At 40.3% G+C, this 17,705-nt stretch overlaps 1 protein-coding gene across 6 annotated transcripts in view; it reads right to left on the bottom strand.

The window, feature by feature from the left end:
* Nucleotides 1–17,471, bottom strand: part of ZBED4 (zinc finger BED-type containing 4) — a 33,427-nt gene extending 15,956 nt beyond the window's left edge. For 2 of the 6 annotated variants that reach the window (XR_010998997.1, XR_010998998.1), the window contains exons 1-3: nt 17,188–17,324; nt 9,512–10,615; nt 2,822–2,898 (exon numbers count right to left, since the gene is read on the bottom strand). The gene's annotated coding sequence lies outside the window, so the exon portion shown is untranslated. Of the gene's footprint in view, nt 1–2,821; nt 2,899–7,424; nt 8,196–9,511; nt 10,616–17,187 lie in introns of those variants that run through there. The other 4 variants (XM_068189780.1, XM_068189781.1, XM_068189779.1 and 1 more) reach the window with 4 other exon arrangements.
* Nucleotides 17,472–17,705: the final 234 nt, after the last annotated feature.

Here is a 17,705-nt window from a genome sequence, read left to right as displayed (position 1 = left end):
TTAATGTAATGCAACTTGTTTTTAAACTTAAGTTTTACATAGTACAACTACATGGGTGTCCTATTCAGAGCAAGATCCACAACACTATTAGTACAAGAAAAGGTAAAGAAATGGATAACCATTTCCATTCACTTGACTACTATTATTATTAATAATTATTTTAATAAACAATCTTTTCTGAGGAATAGAAAAGGGAAATAAAAGTATTTAGAGAAAAGGATGAGGAATCTTCCTGTTCTTTATGAGGATCCTTGTATTTCCTGTAATAAATCGTTTATGGTCTCCCTCCAGTTCAGTAAGCCATTGAAGAGAACTCAAAATCACTAAAAAAGGAAATGAACAGAACCTCAATTTCTCCCATTTCCCAGTACCAAAGCATGGTTGCTGCTTGGTAGCAAAATCTGCACTTTTTGACTCCCTGAAAACTGACCCACTCTTCCCACTGTTTCAGCAGCTATTATTCAAAGTCAGAGCAAGTGACAATCTCTCATGAAATGAGTTTTACACTCTTGTCTTTCAACTGTTTTTTTTTTCCTCCCATCTGTACATATGCTCCCATATCATGCTTACCATGCTTCCACCTTTAATGAAGAATTAGTAAGGGGAACCACAGAGTAAAAAACCACAAAAATTATATGATTGCCATGAGCTATGCCACATTTTAGCACTGGGATTTGCAGTCTCAAATCTTATATTAAGAAAAGCTGTCATGAGCTAGGAGCCAGTAGTTGGGTGTGAAACAAACAGGCAGCAGTGTTCACACTGCTTTGTTCTCTCCCACCTTCTCAGGGCACATCTAGCACTACTGGATCCCTTTAATCAGGAGCTAGATTTTCTTCAATGATCTAAATTCCACATAAAAATAACTGTATATCATACACACTGAAAGACAAATTCTTACAGTAGATGGTATAGAGGACTTAGACCAGTAACATTGCTGGCCTACCAAAATTTAAAATTTTAACAGAAAAGGTAACATCTGGGCAGCAGAATCTTTGTTCTCAGGAGACTGCAGTTCTAGATAAGTATCTGTTTTTAGGGTACCCACTGTCAAGAGTGCTGCTTTAATCACAGATTAAGAAAGGATCTATCAGAACACTGAACTTGCAGTCAAAAATTATTTCATATGGGACTATAAATCAAGAAATAGTTCTTGAAGGTACAAAGACCAGATACTTATTTTCGTTAGACAGGTAGAACTAAAGTGGATTATTTTCACTGAAGGCATTTAACCTTGAGTGTCACAATGGAAAAGCACTTTAAGTATAATATACTACAGTGCTTGACATCATATAATAAAGCCATGCAAATCATTCAGTGACCTTGAGATGAGTATATTAGAATACAGCATTAACTACATGGAGAGTGAACTTTTGGATATTCTGGGAAAAAACCATTGTCCCTTTTGTCAGATTTCTTTACAGTGGTCTAAAACTGACCTGGGTGTCTGGTACAAACAACTACTCTCTCCTGCTCTTCAGCTCTCCTCTGTGTTTGGAAAGCACTAGCAGCTCATTTTTGCTTAGAATGATGAAGAACAATCCACAGGCAGATTTAGTATGTAACAAAATCTCCCACATCTTCTGTATGTGTCACCTAAGAAAAGTTTCCTTCAAGGAATGAATCTGAATCAGACTTTTAATTTTCTCTTCCTACAGAGACCACAGTGTTACAGGGAAAGGCTGTGAAAGTTGGGGTTGTTCAGAAGAAAAAGCTCCAGCGAGACTTTAGACTAGCCTTTCAGGAAGAGGAGTTTGTAAGAAGGATGGGGACAAACTTAGTAGGGTCTATAATGATAGGAAAAGGGGTATGGTTTTGAATGAAAAGAGGGTAGAGTCAAACTAGATATAAGGAAAAGATTTTTTTTTACAGTGAAGATGGTGAAATGCTAGAACAGGTTTTCCAGAGATGCAGTAGATGCCCCATCTCTGGCAACACTCAAGGCCAGGTTGGATGGGGCTCTGAGTGATGTGGTCTAGTTGAAGATGTCCCTCTTCATGGCAAGGGGTTTGACTAGGTGGCCTTTAGAGGTCCCTTATTCTGATTCTATGACCCCACCAAGATTTTCAAGTGCAAAATTTTCTCCATCTTAAACATTTTTTCCATCTGTTGCTAGCATGCAACCAATGCTAGCATATTAACCAATAATACAGATGGCTTAAAAATTGAACTATTTTATTCACGACACAGAGGGGATGGGATAAGAAATAAATACAAAGCTCTGAAACACTATACAAGAACAACATTTATTGTTATTCCACATATAAACACTTATCTTTATATGAACAATTTTTTCTCTATGGCATCTTACTCAGGAATCCCAGGCTTCCAAAAAAAATCTGTATTCAGAAGCTTAAACGGAATATATAAACTTTTAGTATTTTCTGACAAAAACTCCAGAAAAAATATTAAAACTAACTCGCTCAGTGAAGACATAAAATCTGATTAAGACACCCGTAACTTGAGTACATGAGGAATGCAGCATCTAAGTTATCTCCCCTTTTTAAACAGTATAATTCAGGGTATAGATGTATATATGCCAGCTGATACCACAGAGTAAGAGATGCCCCATAAATCATAAAATAGTTACTATTTCTGTACCACTCTAAAGATATCTAGGCTTCCAAATTTAATTTTTAAGGCTCAGGCACTCATACAAACCTCCTGCTAAATTATTGAGCTCCATGCAAGTCACTGCACAGGCATACAAGTATTCATTACCTTTTTACATTGTCTTCCTTTAAATTAATAAAAATAATGATACAAGACCCAAAACAAACAAGCTGCTCACTAGTTTATTGAGAAAAACAAACAAACTTACACATCTGTTCCACAGCAGGCAGGCGGCTTCATTTGAGGTTAAAGACTTGCTACTCAAACTTAGTGAGATGATTGTATCTAAAGAAAATAAGAAAGTAATTACTTTTATTATTTTTAAATACATTAACTGCCACAGTGGCAACTCATGAGATGTTTCAAATTTCTCTTTAGGTGACAGCTCCAGGAGCTGCACTTACATGACTCTCACCTTTTTTCAAATCTCTAGACCTCACAACTATCAAGAAACGATGGACATTTTCACTTCTAGAGCTCCAAAGCAAAATAAAAGTTAAAAACATAATAAAAACCCCTCAGATGATCGCTAAAACAAAATTTAAAAGTAAAATTTTTGTATTTATTTTACCACTGCTCCAGTTTTTTATGCTTATGCTGAATGAAACAGTCTACATTACATGCAAGATTTCAAAGGAGCTTGCTGACACCTTTCCATGCACTACAGCATTCTCCTTGTTAACCTTCTCTTCCTAAGCTAAACATATTGCTTATCCATTGCACCAACCACATGTATTAATCAACATGCAATAGCATAGAATCAACTGAAGATTATCATTCCCCATGTATGAGAAAGGAGCAATTGCAAGTGCATATTAGATCACATATTTTGACTTAGCAACTAAAAAGACTGAAACAATCTATTGCAGGACACATTTTTTGAGTTTTGCAACTCTAGTCCCACTGATCTCATCAATATGAGTGCCATAGTGCAGAGGCCCCAGTACACTGAAAAAAACCCAACCAAACAAACCAAGAAAACATTTTGCCACCTTAGAAAATCCATAATCTAAAAGGCATTCTCTCTTATATTGCAGTGATTACTCTTCTTAATCAGATTGAAATGTTTAACACTATATATATATATACACACATATATATATATATATACACACACATACATACATATATATACCCACACTTAGGGGTTTTTTTCTTTGGGAAGGAGATCACGTCTCAGAGGGCAAACAGTCCTGATGACTGGCTTAGTGTGCATTATGAAATGAACTATGTATCACTTCTCTTACTGACATCTTTAAAACACTCCTATAGTGCCTCTTAAGCAATTGAAACACCTCCAGAGCTGTGCTGCAGGCTAATTTGACTGTTGAGATACTGTAGCCATCTCTATTACAGCAACATTTAAATAATGTATGCAGAGAGGAAGGTGTCAGCCAAGGAGACACAGACCCACCAGAGGCACAGTGCTCAGTGGAGCAGTTAGGGAACTCTCCTCAGATGTGGATTAAGCTCCTCAGGCAAAGCAGGGAAGTGAACCTGGCTCTCCCACATTCCTTGCAAGTGCCAGAGCCATCAGACTACAGGCAAAATAAAGTACAAATATGCATCTTTATGCTCCCTGATGTCTTTAAAAAACACCAGAACCCCTCAACCCTTCCATTTCCATTTTCCTCCTCTCTGATTTGTTAAAGATGACTATAGTTTCGAGCCCAGCCAAACATTCTGTTCAATTCAAATTAATATTTGGGTTTTCTTGATTGCTTATTTTTGTGAGAAGAATAACAAAGAAAAAGTAATTTTTTTTCTAGATCTCAGATTATTTTCTTTAGAGGCAGACACTGATTCAGCATACAGAATTACAGCAACAGGTAAGAAGAATAATTATTGAAAAGCCACTTAACCTATCTGGAGTAAAACAAGCTCAAATTCTTTGATCATTGTCACATGAAAGAAATATATTATTAAATATCTTTTCCCATGTATTTTGCAAATAATTGCAAAAAAGTATTGCTAAAATGTTCAGCTGTTAAAAATCCTATTTTCAGCCTTGATTTTCAAGCTATTGAGTACACCCCAGAACTGTCTTTTGTATTAAATATATAGAAAATCTAAACGGTCACTACAAAAATTACTTTAACACATCACAGGAAAAACATTTACGTAGGACACCAGTGAATGAAAACTAGAAGACAGTGTAAAGGAAAAAAAAGCAAAAAGAAAAAATCCAACACCCTTTCACACAGCTGTAACAAAAAATCAGTAACCTTCTAAACCTTCAGAGAGGGATTGTCCAACCCTACATGTCTTTAAACAAAGGAGGAAGGGACAGAACTGAGAGATGGGAAGGACACAACTGCACAGTAATTGCTAAAAAGAGCACACAGGTTGTGAGTTTACATAAAGATTATAGTAATATAATAATATTTCTTATGTCAACATCCACTGAAAACCAGTCTTTGACTACAGAAATGACTCATACCTCACCTTCCAATATGTTGTTCAATATTTAAAAAAAAAAAAAAATCACTATTTATCCTGAATCATCACACTTGAATGAAAAGAAGGGCCTTAAAAACCAAGCTATTTCCCTGTTGTTGCTTTAACAGCCCATCATACTGAGTTCTATCTCATCACAAAAAAAAAAACAAAAAAACAAACCAAAACCAAACCACAACCCCAAACCTAAACCAATACTACCATGGTTAAACTATGTATCACACTATCACACTCATTTAGGACAGAAGTTCCTTTGCTTCAGCAAACAAACAAAGAAAGAAACAAAAAAAAAAAAAACCCAAACCAAACACACAAAAAGCACCAAAAATATGAAAAAAAGCTTTAGTTTTTCTTACTTCTTGACCTGAAAGCTTTAAATTCTAGATTTCATTTGAAAGCTACCATTAGACCACAGAAATGACTCAATTTTTTTCAACAATTCCATAGTTGTAAATTGGCCAACACTGAGAATGCCAATAACAAATACAAAATACATAGCCAAAGATGTGCAGAAAACAAGGCACGTCTGCCATATAAGAAGTCTTCCTTTGTGAAGTCTGTTGTGAAAGTATACACTACAACAGGTAACATTATGTAAATTACATTAACTCATGTTGATACTACTAAAATACACAGATCATGCCTGCTTCAGGAAAATATGTCAGTCATGATGAGTTAAACACTCTGCTCTATATGGTGCAAAATTCCCCACTAAACTATCTAAAATATTATTTTCTATACAAAACTAAGCCAATATACATGTATCATCATGTTATTCACATATGGCTGATTTTTCAAGTGTTCATTCATCAACCGCATAGCAAAACATGCTCACTTTGAAGATGAAACTCTTATAAAATTAAAAGCAAGCTGAAAAAAAACCAGGATTTACAAATTCCCCTGTAAATATTCTCCACTGTGAATGGCAATAAAATGCAGCAAGCTGTTGGGAAATACAACACGTACATTCTTCAACTCCAACTTTCCCAGAGGAAAAAAAATATCTCTCAGAAGTTAATGTATTTAGGATTCTAAAAACTCAAAGAGAACAAATTCCAAGAAAAAAGGGAGAAGAAAACAGAAAGACCCAGCAGGCTCAAAGGCTACTTCCTTCTGTAATACCTAATTTTGAAAGTATTTGATAGGATAGTCTACTTTAGTAGATGGACATTTTAAAATAAACATATAAAATATATTCTGTTGCCCTCCTGTATTTTCCAAGGCCCTGTTATAAGTCTTAGCGATGTGTAAATGCTTATTGAAGAAGACCCCCTCTGTACTAACCACCTGTGACACTGGCTGTTCTGCAAACACAGATTCTTGCTCTGGACATTTACTGTCTCAGTATAAAATAAGCCACAGTAAGGGGAAGCAGTAGATAGAGAGGGTGCAGACAAAGTAACAAAAAAATAGCAAACATTACTCCCAAGTTCATCACCTGTCTAGCCTTCTGCTGTTCTATACTTTGCGTCTCCCATTATCACTGAAAATGCTGTACCTGTTACAATCTTGCTTTATACCGCTGTCATGAATGAGTGGTTTGGCTGCTTAAAGAAACACTGACAAAGGTACTGGCAAAAGTAGGGTTTAATATGGATATGTGAAGATGCAACTTTGCAGAGTTCAGTGGCAAGGTTCACTCTACTACTTAGTAAAAAGACTAAAACATGCAAAGGAAGGTCAAATAAGAAGCAATTTGGAATGATTTACACAAAAGCTGTGAGTGCAAAAGCAGTAAGACTGCTAAGGATATAGGTGGAAAGATAAGGGTCCAGAAGGATTTAGCAGCACTTAATACTTGAGTACTTTAACATTTACAAAGTGGTTTGATAGTTTTTACAATTATAACAATGACTTAACTATGGATTCAAAATATTAACATTTGTACCACAATCAATTCACATACACACAGGTAAATGATGCATACACCTATTTCTATGCATGTAAGGGCTAATATGAAAAATTCCCCTCAAATTCACTACAATATGTCAAATCCCTTCACATTTCCCAACAGGCAATGGTTGGATCTTGAGCAACATGGAGATGGGGGGAGAGGGGCTGACAATCCTTGAGTACCACAAACTTAAGGGTTTGTGAGCTCTGGGAGGTGCTGGCACAGGCTGCTGCAGTCCAGGCAAGCCCAAACAGTATCACTTAGGACTGCTGTTTATAGGGTCAGAAGATGACTGACTTTGGCCATCAACAACCTTCATTCCCGACCATAAATCAAGTCAGTAACTAGTAAGCTTTTTTCCCCCAAGTGCAGTAACAATGGTACCGTTCCACTCGGGCTACATCCAGGTAAATGGTTTACCAAGGCTACAAGAGGTAATTGCATATCCTTTGTTTCCCACCTTTACCAAGCCAGAGCTCCTGGTACCATCAGGGAGTGCCTCGCAGCCCAACTGGTACAGTCAAGGGACGCTTCACCGCTCAGCTGGTTTGGCCACGGCTCACCAGGAGCTTCCAAGAAGGCAGAGTAGTCACAAGGATGGGGGGTGTTACACCACAAGAAGCAAAAGAGTTATTGTTACGTAACAGTACAAATGTTTAGAAAACTTCTCTGAGATGCTTAGCTTAGATACTTCATTTTACTTATTCTCAATCAATTCTTGCATTTGACTGCTCTGGAGAACCCCTATGGAATAAATTCCTCAACATCTGTTAAAGCTGCAAGGTACTAGCAACATAAAGTACCAAAGTAGACACAAATCCAACTGTACAAAAACTGTCAGCACCTTGCCTGTTGGTCTTATACTTAGTGGACAGCACTCAAATTACTTAAATTACGCAAAATAATTTATTTTGTTTTGAACAAATTTTTTTCCTCTGCAAAACCAGTCCCCATAGCGAATAATGACTAGAATGCCCCTGCCCAGTATTTGCACAAACACAAGCTTCCTAGTAGCAGCATAATATCTTGGGGATAGCTGAAAAAGTCTTCCAGACTTCACTCCCCCCAGTACATAAGCCACTAATGCCCTCCCAAGGATGCATACCTGCTCTTAAAGTGAAACACTGCATTACTGAAAATAACCTTTAGAAGAAAAGTGCTGTGCTCATGCTCTTGAAAAGCAAAACAGATACACATGTATAGTGGGCCATAAAGACAACAACATGTAAGGAAAGTCTAGAAAGTACATTCATATTATGGGTGCTTGAAAAGCTTTCTTTGCTTAGTGTTATAGGTGTAGGAAGACAGCTCATACTAAATTACTGACATCTCCCAAAGGGACCCCCCCAGAAACAAGATAGGACAGCTTCTAACACATAAGCACTATGGAGAAAGGTCTCTACACTGCAAAGCCTAACTCTGCTAAACTTAGCAACGATAAATAGAATCACCATTTAATGCAAAAGACGCTTAAACATTTCAGTACAATAATACATGTTTTTATACTTTTAGTAGGCTGTATATGCAGCAGACAACTTTAAGTGTATCGGACACCCTGAGAACTCCAGTAAGCATTCTAGCACAAGCACTCTAACATCAGCAGCCGTCTAAGTGTAGATGTAGAATCCAGAAAAGGCATTTTTAAGCAAAAATCACAACGCCCCAAGGAGAAAACGAGAACAGCACCACATGAAAGCTAAATTCTGCACTTTTCTGAGACACCATTCTTGAGCGACTCGGCCCAGCAGGGATGGCTGGAACTTCACCGCGCACAAACACAGACGCGGTGCTTACACCGTGGCCGAAGCGGCTGGCGGGCGCCTGTCTACCTCGTGTCCTGTTTCTCGGGGGGAAAACGCTTTTTAGGATTTCCCGGGCTTTCCGGTCCCGGCACCCGTCTCGGGAGCCTGTACCCGAGGCGGTCCGCGGTCCTGGGCTCGCACCCTACGGAGGGCAATGGGCTGTCCATGCCGGGGCTGCCTGGGCCATCTTGGGTCGGGATGGCAGCGGCCACATGGTCACCGCTCCCTCCGCGGGCCCGGCTCCTGCGGCCCCGCCAGGTGGGCGCGGGCGCTCAGCCCCGGCGGGTCCCGCCGGCCCGGCCCGGCCGCGCACAACGCCGGGGGGGATTCGAGGCGCACCCGGCGCCGCGGCCAGCACCCCTCCTCGGGCGGGGGGCGGCGGGTCTGCCAGGCGGCCCGGGACAGCACCGAACCCCTAGGCACCAGCGACCTCCAGCCACCGGGCCGTCCAAGCCCCCAGCGGGGCCCCGCAGACAATGGAGCCGGCACCGCGGGCCTGGTTCCCGGCTTCCTGCACTACCCCGCCGCCACACGCCCCCTCCCCGGCCTAGCGGCGCTGTCCCGCGGGCGTTCCCGGGAGGGACAAGGCGCCGCCGGGCCCGGGACGCAGGTCCCCGGCAGCGCAAGGCACCGAGGCCGCTAAGGCCAAAGGCGGCGGTGGCGGGCACGGGATGGGGGGGCGCGGGACCAGAGAGCCGTACCGCCCTGCCCGGCGCCCTCTCGGCGCCGGAGCAGTGCTACTCACCTCCCCGGGCGGCCGCCGCGGGGGGAACCGGAGGTCGCCGCTGCCGCCGCCCGGCCGGACCCGAAGGAGTTAAGAGGAAGGGCCGGGCGGGCCCGTCCCATTCATTACCCGGCGCTTTGTCTCCGCCGCCGCCGCGGCGCTGAGCAGCTGCCCCGGCTCGGCCGCCGCGGGCGCGGGGCGCAGGCGCGGAGGGCGGCGCCACGCACGGCGCGCGACATGTCAGCGCGCCGGGCCGCAAAATGGCGGCTCAGGGGTGCCATGCTCAGGAGAGCGGGGTCCCTTGGCATCCGCGTCCCGGCCGGGCCGGGCCCCGGCACCGTCCTTCTCTGCAAGGGTGCGGCCGCTGGTCGCCGCACTCCGCTTCATTCCTGGGCCGGCTGAGGGCGGCGGCCGGGGTCGAGGCCGTTCCTGCGGTGCTTCAGGCCTGGGGATGCCTCCAGGGCCTTTGCTGCGCCTTCCCTGGGAGGCCGCGGGCGGGCTCTTCGCATTACCCATGGGCCGGCCGCGGAGAGGCTTTCCTGGGCATCACTCCGCTGGAGCGGGCACGGACACGCTGTTCCGAGCGCAGCCCTAGCCTTGTCAGGAATTTAGCCTCCATTGTTCGTATCCGCAGTTAAACCCACCTTGATGGGTATCCGTGGCCTGACGCACAGCGGGTTTGGTTCTGAGCACTGTTTTGATGTACTGAGTCTGCCTCGGGAGGGACTCTTGGCGTAGCGCTCGAGTCTCACCTGAGCAGGCATCCTAGGGAAGGATGTTCAGGGCAGAAGGGAATGCACTGCGCCGGTTCAGGGAAACAGTGGCTACATATATAAGGGCGTGTTCTGGATAAAGCTCCTCCAGTTCCGGTGTTCGGTTGTAGGTCGGTGATTTTCTTCTCCGATTGTGAGACATTAGTTAAGGTTATCAATGGGCCGAGTGATCCAGGCTTTTCAGGTGGGGTAAGGGTGATTTGTTGGGTCCTTTTGATGTATGTCATTTCTCCGGAGAGCTGAGTGAGGTATAATCTGCTGTGATTGTGACATTTGTTGTCAAATTCCCAGTGGCAGTCATAGATTTCACTTTCTTTGTCTTAAGTGTTGGTCGTCATAACTCGCTGCTTACCTTTGGGAGTGAAAACAGGAGAAAATGCTTAAGAGTACTGTAAACAGTACTGGTTTAGAAACAATGTTAAATTTTAGATTAAGACAGTATTTAGAGGGACAGTGCTTAAGCAAGTCCTTGCTTTTTGATCTGAGTTATTTTCATCAGTTAACTTTCTTTTCCTTTGTAATTTGAACAGATTTAGTAAAGAGTATTTTGGTTGGAATATATGGCAGTATATGAAGAGATCAGTTGATAGCTTTTTGTTTTGAAATAATGGAACTCTTCAACATTCTGCCATATTAGGTGTATGTTTGTACTTAAGTACTGGTGTGATTTTCTAAATGGATTTTTCTAGCCAACATATAGTAAATGGTCTGTTGTGGTTATTACTTCTTTGGAAATCTCATGCCAATTTTTTTTTAAATTTTATTCATACACTACTCAAACTCCCAACAAAATAGTTGTTATGCTGTGTGCAGGCAGTCCTTTGTTCTTTATTACTTTTTAATTTACAGTTTATTGGTAGAGTTCGACTGTATCAGTGTGTATATATATATGTATATACAGAAATATTGTATATATAGCATATGTATTAGTTACTATTGGTGGCTGAGGCCAAAGTGGTTTGAGGTGAAGTTACTTGGACTTGGTAAGTTTCCACTCTTACAAAGTACAGTTATATGAATAGAACTGCTTAAAAATGAAGTTTGATCTTGGCTAGATCTGTCAACTAGTCACAGTAATAGAGGTGTGAGAGCTTAGTTAACAAGTCTCTATCACCAGTCTGTTGACAGGAAATTACAGTGGTGAGGATAGCAACAACTGTTATTACTAGTATTGAAATATGTCATCTCATAAAACATCTTTTAGAGAACTATAAAATTGCAACAGTTGGAATGACATAGTTATGCTTATCACAATATGGAAAGATTAAGTAACAGAGTATGTGGCTTTGTTAACTGCCTTTTCTAACAGCTGTGATTTTGGAGAGTTTCGCAATTCATAGTTGAAAATTTTACAGTAAATTAAAAAAGACTGGAAATTATTTTGTACTTTTGCACAGCATGTTGCTCTTTCTGTAATCAGCTCTCTGTATCTCTTCATTTTTTCATACATCCTATTCTGAAAAATTTCCGTAAGGGTTAGGGCAGTTGAGATTAGTGAAAGTTAATTATTTCTTTAAATTATCTTTTAGGTGGCTTGAGAACCAATCAGTGATTCTGTATATAATCTACAGGTGTATATCACAGATTGAGTGAAATAACTGGAATTTCTCTTTTCTTGTTTTACAAAAATACACCAGAAACTCAAGAAATCGGGTCTTAAAAATCTGAGCAAAGCTGGATCCAGAGCATCTTCTCACAAACAACCAAGTAATGTGATGAATAAAACACAGAGGTGGTGATCTGGTGACAGGCAAAACAAAGTAAGTAACTGCATTTCCTAGAGAAGGCTCCAGACTGCCAGCTTGTGGTGAATATAGCAGCACTGGTGTGGTGATAGTCTAAAGATACAGATCTTCCATAAAGGTTGCAGTCTGAGGTGTAAGTATGTGAAAGAACATAGTCATTTGGGAAGACAGATAATTGGGAAAATCTACAAGGCATCCTGACAGGAAGAACCTAAAACTTCCATTATTTAACTTCAGATGAGTTATTTTTTTCTTTAATTTTTCCTCCATTTATGCATTTACAATCTTGTTATCTGTTTCTGATCTTGCGAATAAACATCTTTATTTGCATGGTTAACTGAACATGACATGTCTTAAAAGTGATATGATATTAAATTAATATAAAAAAGTAATTTCTCACTCCAGTCCCTGGAGCAAACTGCAAGTATCTGGCTCTTCATTATGTTTTGTAGAATAGTGGAAAGCTAGGAGACCATGCTTCCAAGAAAATTGTTCGGGTTCTCTGGAAAAAAGCTATTACAGGTTCAGAGAGGAAAGAAACATCACTTATGTATCTGTAACCATCTCTCTGTCATTCTCAGTACTGGGGTATACCTTGAACTTGGAGGGCTCTCGGGGACGCTATAGCAAGAGCCTAAGACCAGTTGGAAACTAAATTAAATTCTTATATCCTATCCTGCTGTGACAGAACTTAAAGTATGCCTTAAATACACCTATTTCAATATTATGTTATTAGCCAGATGTAGATGTTTAGTGCTGCAGACAGAGTTTTGTGTGTTGTGGTCCCAGGGTCTCTCCAGTCACTGGGCTGTTCATATTAATCTAGTTTTATTGCTTCCTTCCTTCCATTTTTCTTGGTAGTAAACAAAATGTTGATACTGCAGTGATAAACTGATGTACTTCTGTCTTTCTATATTTGTATACATTTGGAAACACTGAATGTTGATAATAACAGTGCAGTTAGTAGTGTTGATGCTGTTGCCTTGTTTTAGCAAAATTTAACAGTTAATATTTATCTCCAGACCTGCTCTAGTATGCTTATTTTCACTCAAACCTTTGGTTTCACCTCTAGTAACTTCTGCATCGGTGATGCATTTTCTGTATGAAGTCATGAAGACTAAAACTACATTAAGAGATAACAGTTCTTAAATAAAGCACAAAGAATTGCAGATTTTTGTATGCAGAGGTAATACATTTAAGAAAATTATCTCCTTTCCTCCTTGTATAGTCTCCAGCCTCTTCCAGGAACCTGTCCAGGCAATGTCAGCTTAATGATCAAAACTTTAAAATAGAGGTCAAAAGTACTAAACTTGTATGTCCAATTTAGTATCTATCACAGGAGTATGATTTCTAAGAACTTGTAACATAGGAAATTACTTATATTTAGCATACATTCCCATTTATTTCAGTGAGTACTTGGCTCTGCTCATCAGATCCAGGGTGTCAAGGTGGGTGCTCAGGAAATAAGAAATAAGCAATCACACAGTAGTTAGGAGCAAGCATTTACTGCCAAAACCATGGTGCCCTTGTGCATTTATATTAATTACCTCACTTGTTACAAACACAACTGTTTAATCTCTGTCATCCTCACTCTGTAGCACATCAGAGGTGTATGTCACTGATTTTTGGAGTTGAGCATATAATAGCACATTGACAGGATTTACTCATGCTTGCCCTTTATGTGGAGTGAGCATGGTGCCGGATTATATCTTTCAGGAGTGGTCAGTTTGAAGTTCCTATTCTAGCATTTCTGTTGGGCCTATAGAAATTTTGTCTACATGATGAAGCCATCAGTATCAGGACTGATTTACATATACATGAGTTTGGAAGTTCTCTTTATTAGGCAGCATCAGGCCTTGGCTGAGGCAGTAGCAAGTCTGGGACAAGCAAAGTTGTGTAGGGCTCATTACTACTTGTTAAATGATACACACAAGTTGGGTTTCTCTGTACAGAGGAAGCTACAGGCCATGTCAGTTGCTCTTTGTGGTTCAGGGTTTTTTGTGGATGTCATGTTGAGTCTTATTTCTGACTTATTTTTCACTTTATTTTTTCCTTCCCAGATTTTGATGTCACCTTCTTGTAGTCCTTCCCTATATAAATGAGGAGGCAAGGTTTTAATCCTGAATGAGCCCATCTATTTTTGGATTTCTTCTGTGACAAATGACTAGGGATTCTAACAGTCGAACTTCCTCCATTGCAAACCATCTTAATCAGCTGCAGACCAGGTTTGTCCTCTAGAATGAATGAGGAAGAGATTGTAAAGTAATTAAGACTGGATTTGGGTCTCATTACTAATTAAATTTTAACTTAATTATACTAAGGCTGAAGTATTAACTCATTCTAAACATTGGAGATTGCTTCTTAGAGATACGTGTTTGTGAGTGAGCTAACTAGGAAAAGAACTTCTCTCGGAGCTTATACCTCATCTCATACTACATTTGCAAGTTTTTAAACTGACACCAGAAGAATTGAGAATAGGGAAGTCACTTTAAGGGTTTCAACAAATAAAATAAACTTTATGTATGATTAAATGTTATGAAGGCAGTGAGCAACTTGTCTTTGCTTGGATGAATGCTGTGTAGAGAATCCTTTCCAGTGCAGAGGAAAGGATCAGGAAGTAGGCAAGGGAGACAGTAACAATGTATTTGCATAACATTGTTTGCATGGGTTATGCTATCTTAAAAAGTTACTTCATTTATCACAAACTCGGGTATCTTCTGAAATCCAAACCTGATCAGGAGAACAACCACAGATTGTATTTCTCAAAAATCATTGTGTATCAGATACAGGTATGGAGCACACTTTTTCCCTTTGCTATGGCTGCCTTTGACAAAATTGTTCATTTCAAATAGGTCCTTTTTTCATTGTTACCTTTCTATAAATTCTGTCTTATATCTGCTACTGAGGTTTTCTCAGTGTGTCTTGTGAAAAAAAGAGATCAAAATCCAATGTAGATTGTTTAGCCACACTGTTTTGTAATTCCTTGCTGTGCAAGTATGATATTTTTAGAACTTTTTGCATAGCAATTACTGTTTTGTTTTTTGATTCCTAACCATTACAACTGATGCTGTCTTTGCCTATAACTTGGCTCAGTTAGTTATGCTGTGTGAATTGACAGGCACTCCAATTCTAAACATGGAGCTGCTTTTGTAAGCTAAACTAATGATGGCTAAAAACTGGGGATGCTGAAGGGGCACTCCCAAATCCTGGATTTACTTTACTGCTGCTGTCTTGTGCTGGTAATCATTTTCATCTGATCATGCAGGGAAGCACTCCTGGGAGCTAAACAGAAAATTGGTGACTTGTTTATGAAGGGGTTGTTCTGATGGTGGTTATCCTGTGGCAGGAATAGCTTCCCACAAAGACCTTTGCACAGGGAGTTACTATACAGAACATAATAAAGGTGCCAAACTGTAAACACTAGTATTTGAATAATTGATACTGAAGAGACAATGACGGAAGAGAAGGGGAATATTATTCTCTTGATTATGGCTCTGTCTACTCTTTTGGAAACAGCAATATCATTATACATAAGAGTGCAAATAACTCTGTTCCAAGGGTTTGTTCTTGATAAAATAGTCTTGAAAGTAAGCTATGTAGATGGTAGTTTTGGTGTTTGGTGGACCTACAGGTCAGTACACCGGCAAGCTCTGTGCTTGTGTTGCAGCATGTTGTAATTTGTCTGTGGTTTTTTGTTTTGTATTATTGAAGCATAGCTTACATATGTTTTCATGTATATCCTAATGATGAACTTTGGTTTTGCATCTTTGAGTGTCCAGAGGAGTGAGCTCATTCCCCACCTTCCACCATGCAACAGTTATGAGCACATATTGTAGAGAGCATCTTAAAACTGCAAAATCCTAAAGGTACATAATGTTAAACTATTCAAGACAGTGGATAAGTAAAGCAGGCAGTAGGTTTCCCTGTCGATTGTGTGTATCAGCAAAGTGCTTGGTGTATCTCTCTGTCAGCAAGTGACAGGATACATACCTCTTCTTGCAGTAGGTGACCCCAAGCAGTAGTTCCAACAAATGCTTAAATGGAAATGGGATAAGGGCCTTTGCATAGCAGCTTTACTACTTGAAGACCACTCTGTCAAATGATCTTCAAGCTTATCTATAGACAACATTCCATAGGACTGCTTAGCAGATGCAGCTCACAAAGGTATTTCTTTGCAAGCACCCTGATCAAGTGTGACTTCTGGTGGAGCTCTGATGATAAAAGGTCTCTGGACCTTCATCACTACCATAAAAGGCACTGACACGGCTCCCAGTCTGTTTTTAAACTTGTGTTTTAGTGAAGACTGTTCATTTTGATCGTCTGTTCTGAAGGGTCAGACAAAAGGGTCTTAGCAATTCATTAACAAAGAACCACTTTGGCTGTGAGAATGAGAAAGGTGGTATGTGTAGGGAGTAAGAGTTACTGATGCTGTAAGAAACAAAAAATCTTTGATTCCATAGCAGTTGGTGAACATTATGAACACCAATATTATTTCATTTTTATTCCCCCTTTTGTCATAATACAACTAAAACTTCCAGATGAGAGGAGTGAGAAGGAAAATCCAGAAAAATCTTCCTAACTACAGATCAAGAAATATATTCAGTAAACAAGTAGGAGTAAAATGGACCAATACTTCTTTTATATATTTGAAGCCAAAAATTTGATCTTCATTCTGGGATGGTCATCCAAGACTTTGAACTATATATTCCACTCTGTCTAGTATGACATACCAGTCTTTCTTACAAGATATCAATGATAACTAGGAGATGGATCAGTGATAATGTGTATTTTTCTGTAAATACAAAAATTTGCAAAGATCACCCAGAAGGTGCAGAGTGATCCTCCACCACCACCCAAGAGACTAAAAATAAACAGCTGAAATTCTGTGAGCACACTGCTGTAATATGTCTATTGATAAGATCACAGCATCTTTTCCACAGAGAATGCTGTTCTGGCTTCCATAGGTTTGGGAACAACCTTTCTTTTGTGAACTTGCAAAGTCATTCCTGCGAGTATTCTCCCAGTGCAGCATACCATGACTGATGAAGTAGGTGGGATCTGAAAGCATTCCCGTGTAGGATGAGAGGACCATGGTAATGTTGTATCTCATAGATGAGTGTGAAGGTGTAAATTGTGTAATGGAGAAGCCAAACTTGAAAACTTACTGGTGATACATTACCTTAAGGCATCATACAGAAATATGACATGCAAGGTTAGGCAGATTTGTCATCATGATAGGAAGAAGACCCACACGTGTATGTTGTGGCAGTCCAAAAACTTTCTCAAAATATAGATTGTTGCAGGTTCTAAGGAGTGGGGGTGGGTTCCAATTCTTTCTTGTCCCTTCAGCAGCCAGCTGTCCGGGCCAGGAGAGGGATACAAAGTTGCATCCAAAGTAGGTCGTTACCTCTGCCAGTATTTATTGCTGCAGTGAGTCTTGAGTTGACTTTTATTAATCCAGAAAACAAAGGTGATACGATTAGGAAACATAGAAATGTGTCTCATGAAGCTTGTTACTATGAGAAAATAGAGAGGTTGCCTAGGCAGATAAATAGCAATTGTGTTTCTTTTTGTGATCTTTCTTGAATTGATTCTGTTGAGAATTTGACAACTAGTGGATAAGATCCACTAGGGAGAAGATCCTCCTTCTGTGAAGTTTTCCATGCAGAGTGAGTCAGCATTGGCAACTTGTTTAAC

Source organism: Anomalospiza imberbis, chromosome 5, assembly GCF_031753505.1.
Source record: "Anomalospiza imberbis isolate Cuckoo-Finch-1a 21T00152 chromosome 5, ASM3175350v1, whole genome shotgun sequence".
In the NCBI taxonomy this organism is placed as follows: Eukaryota; Metazoa; Chordata; class Aves; order Passeriformes; family Viduidae; genus Anomalospiza; species Anomalospiza imberbis.
The sequence above is the reverse complement of the archived record's forward strand: the minus strand, read 5'-3'. Positions and strand labels throughout refer to the sequence as shown.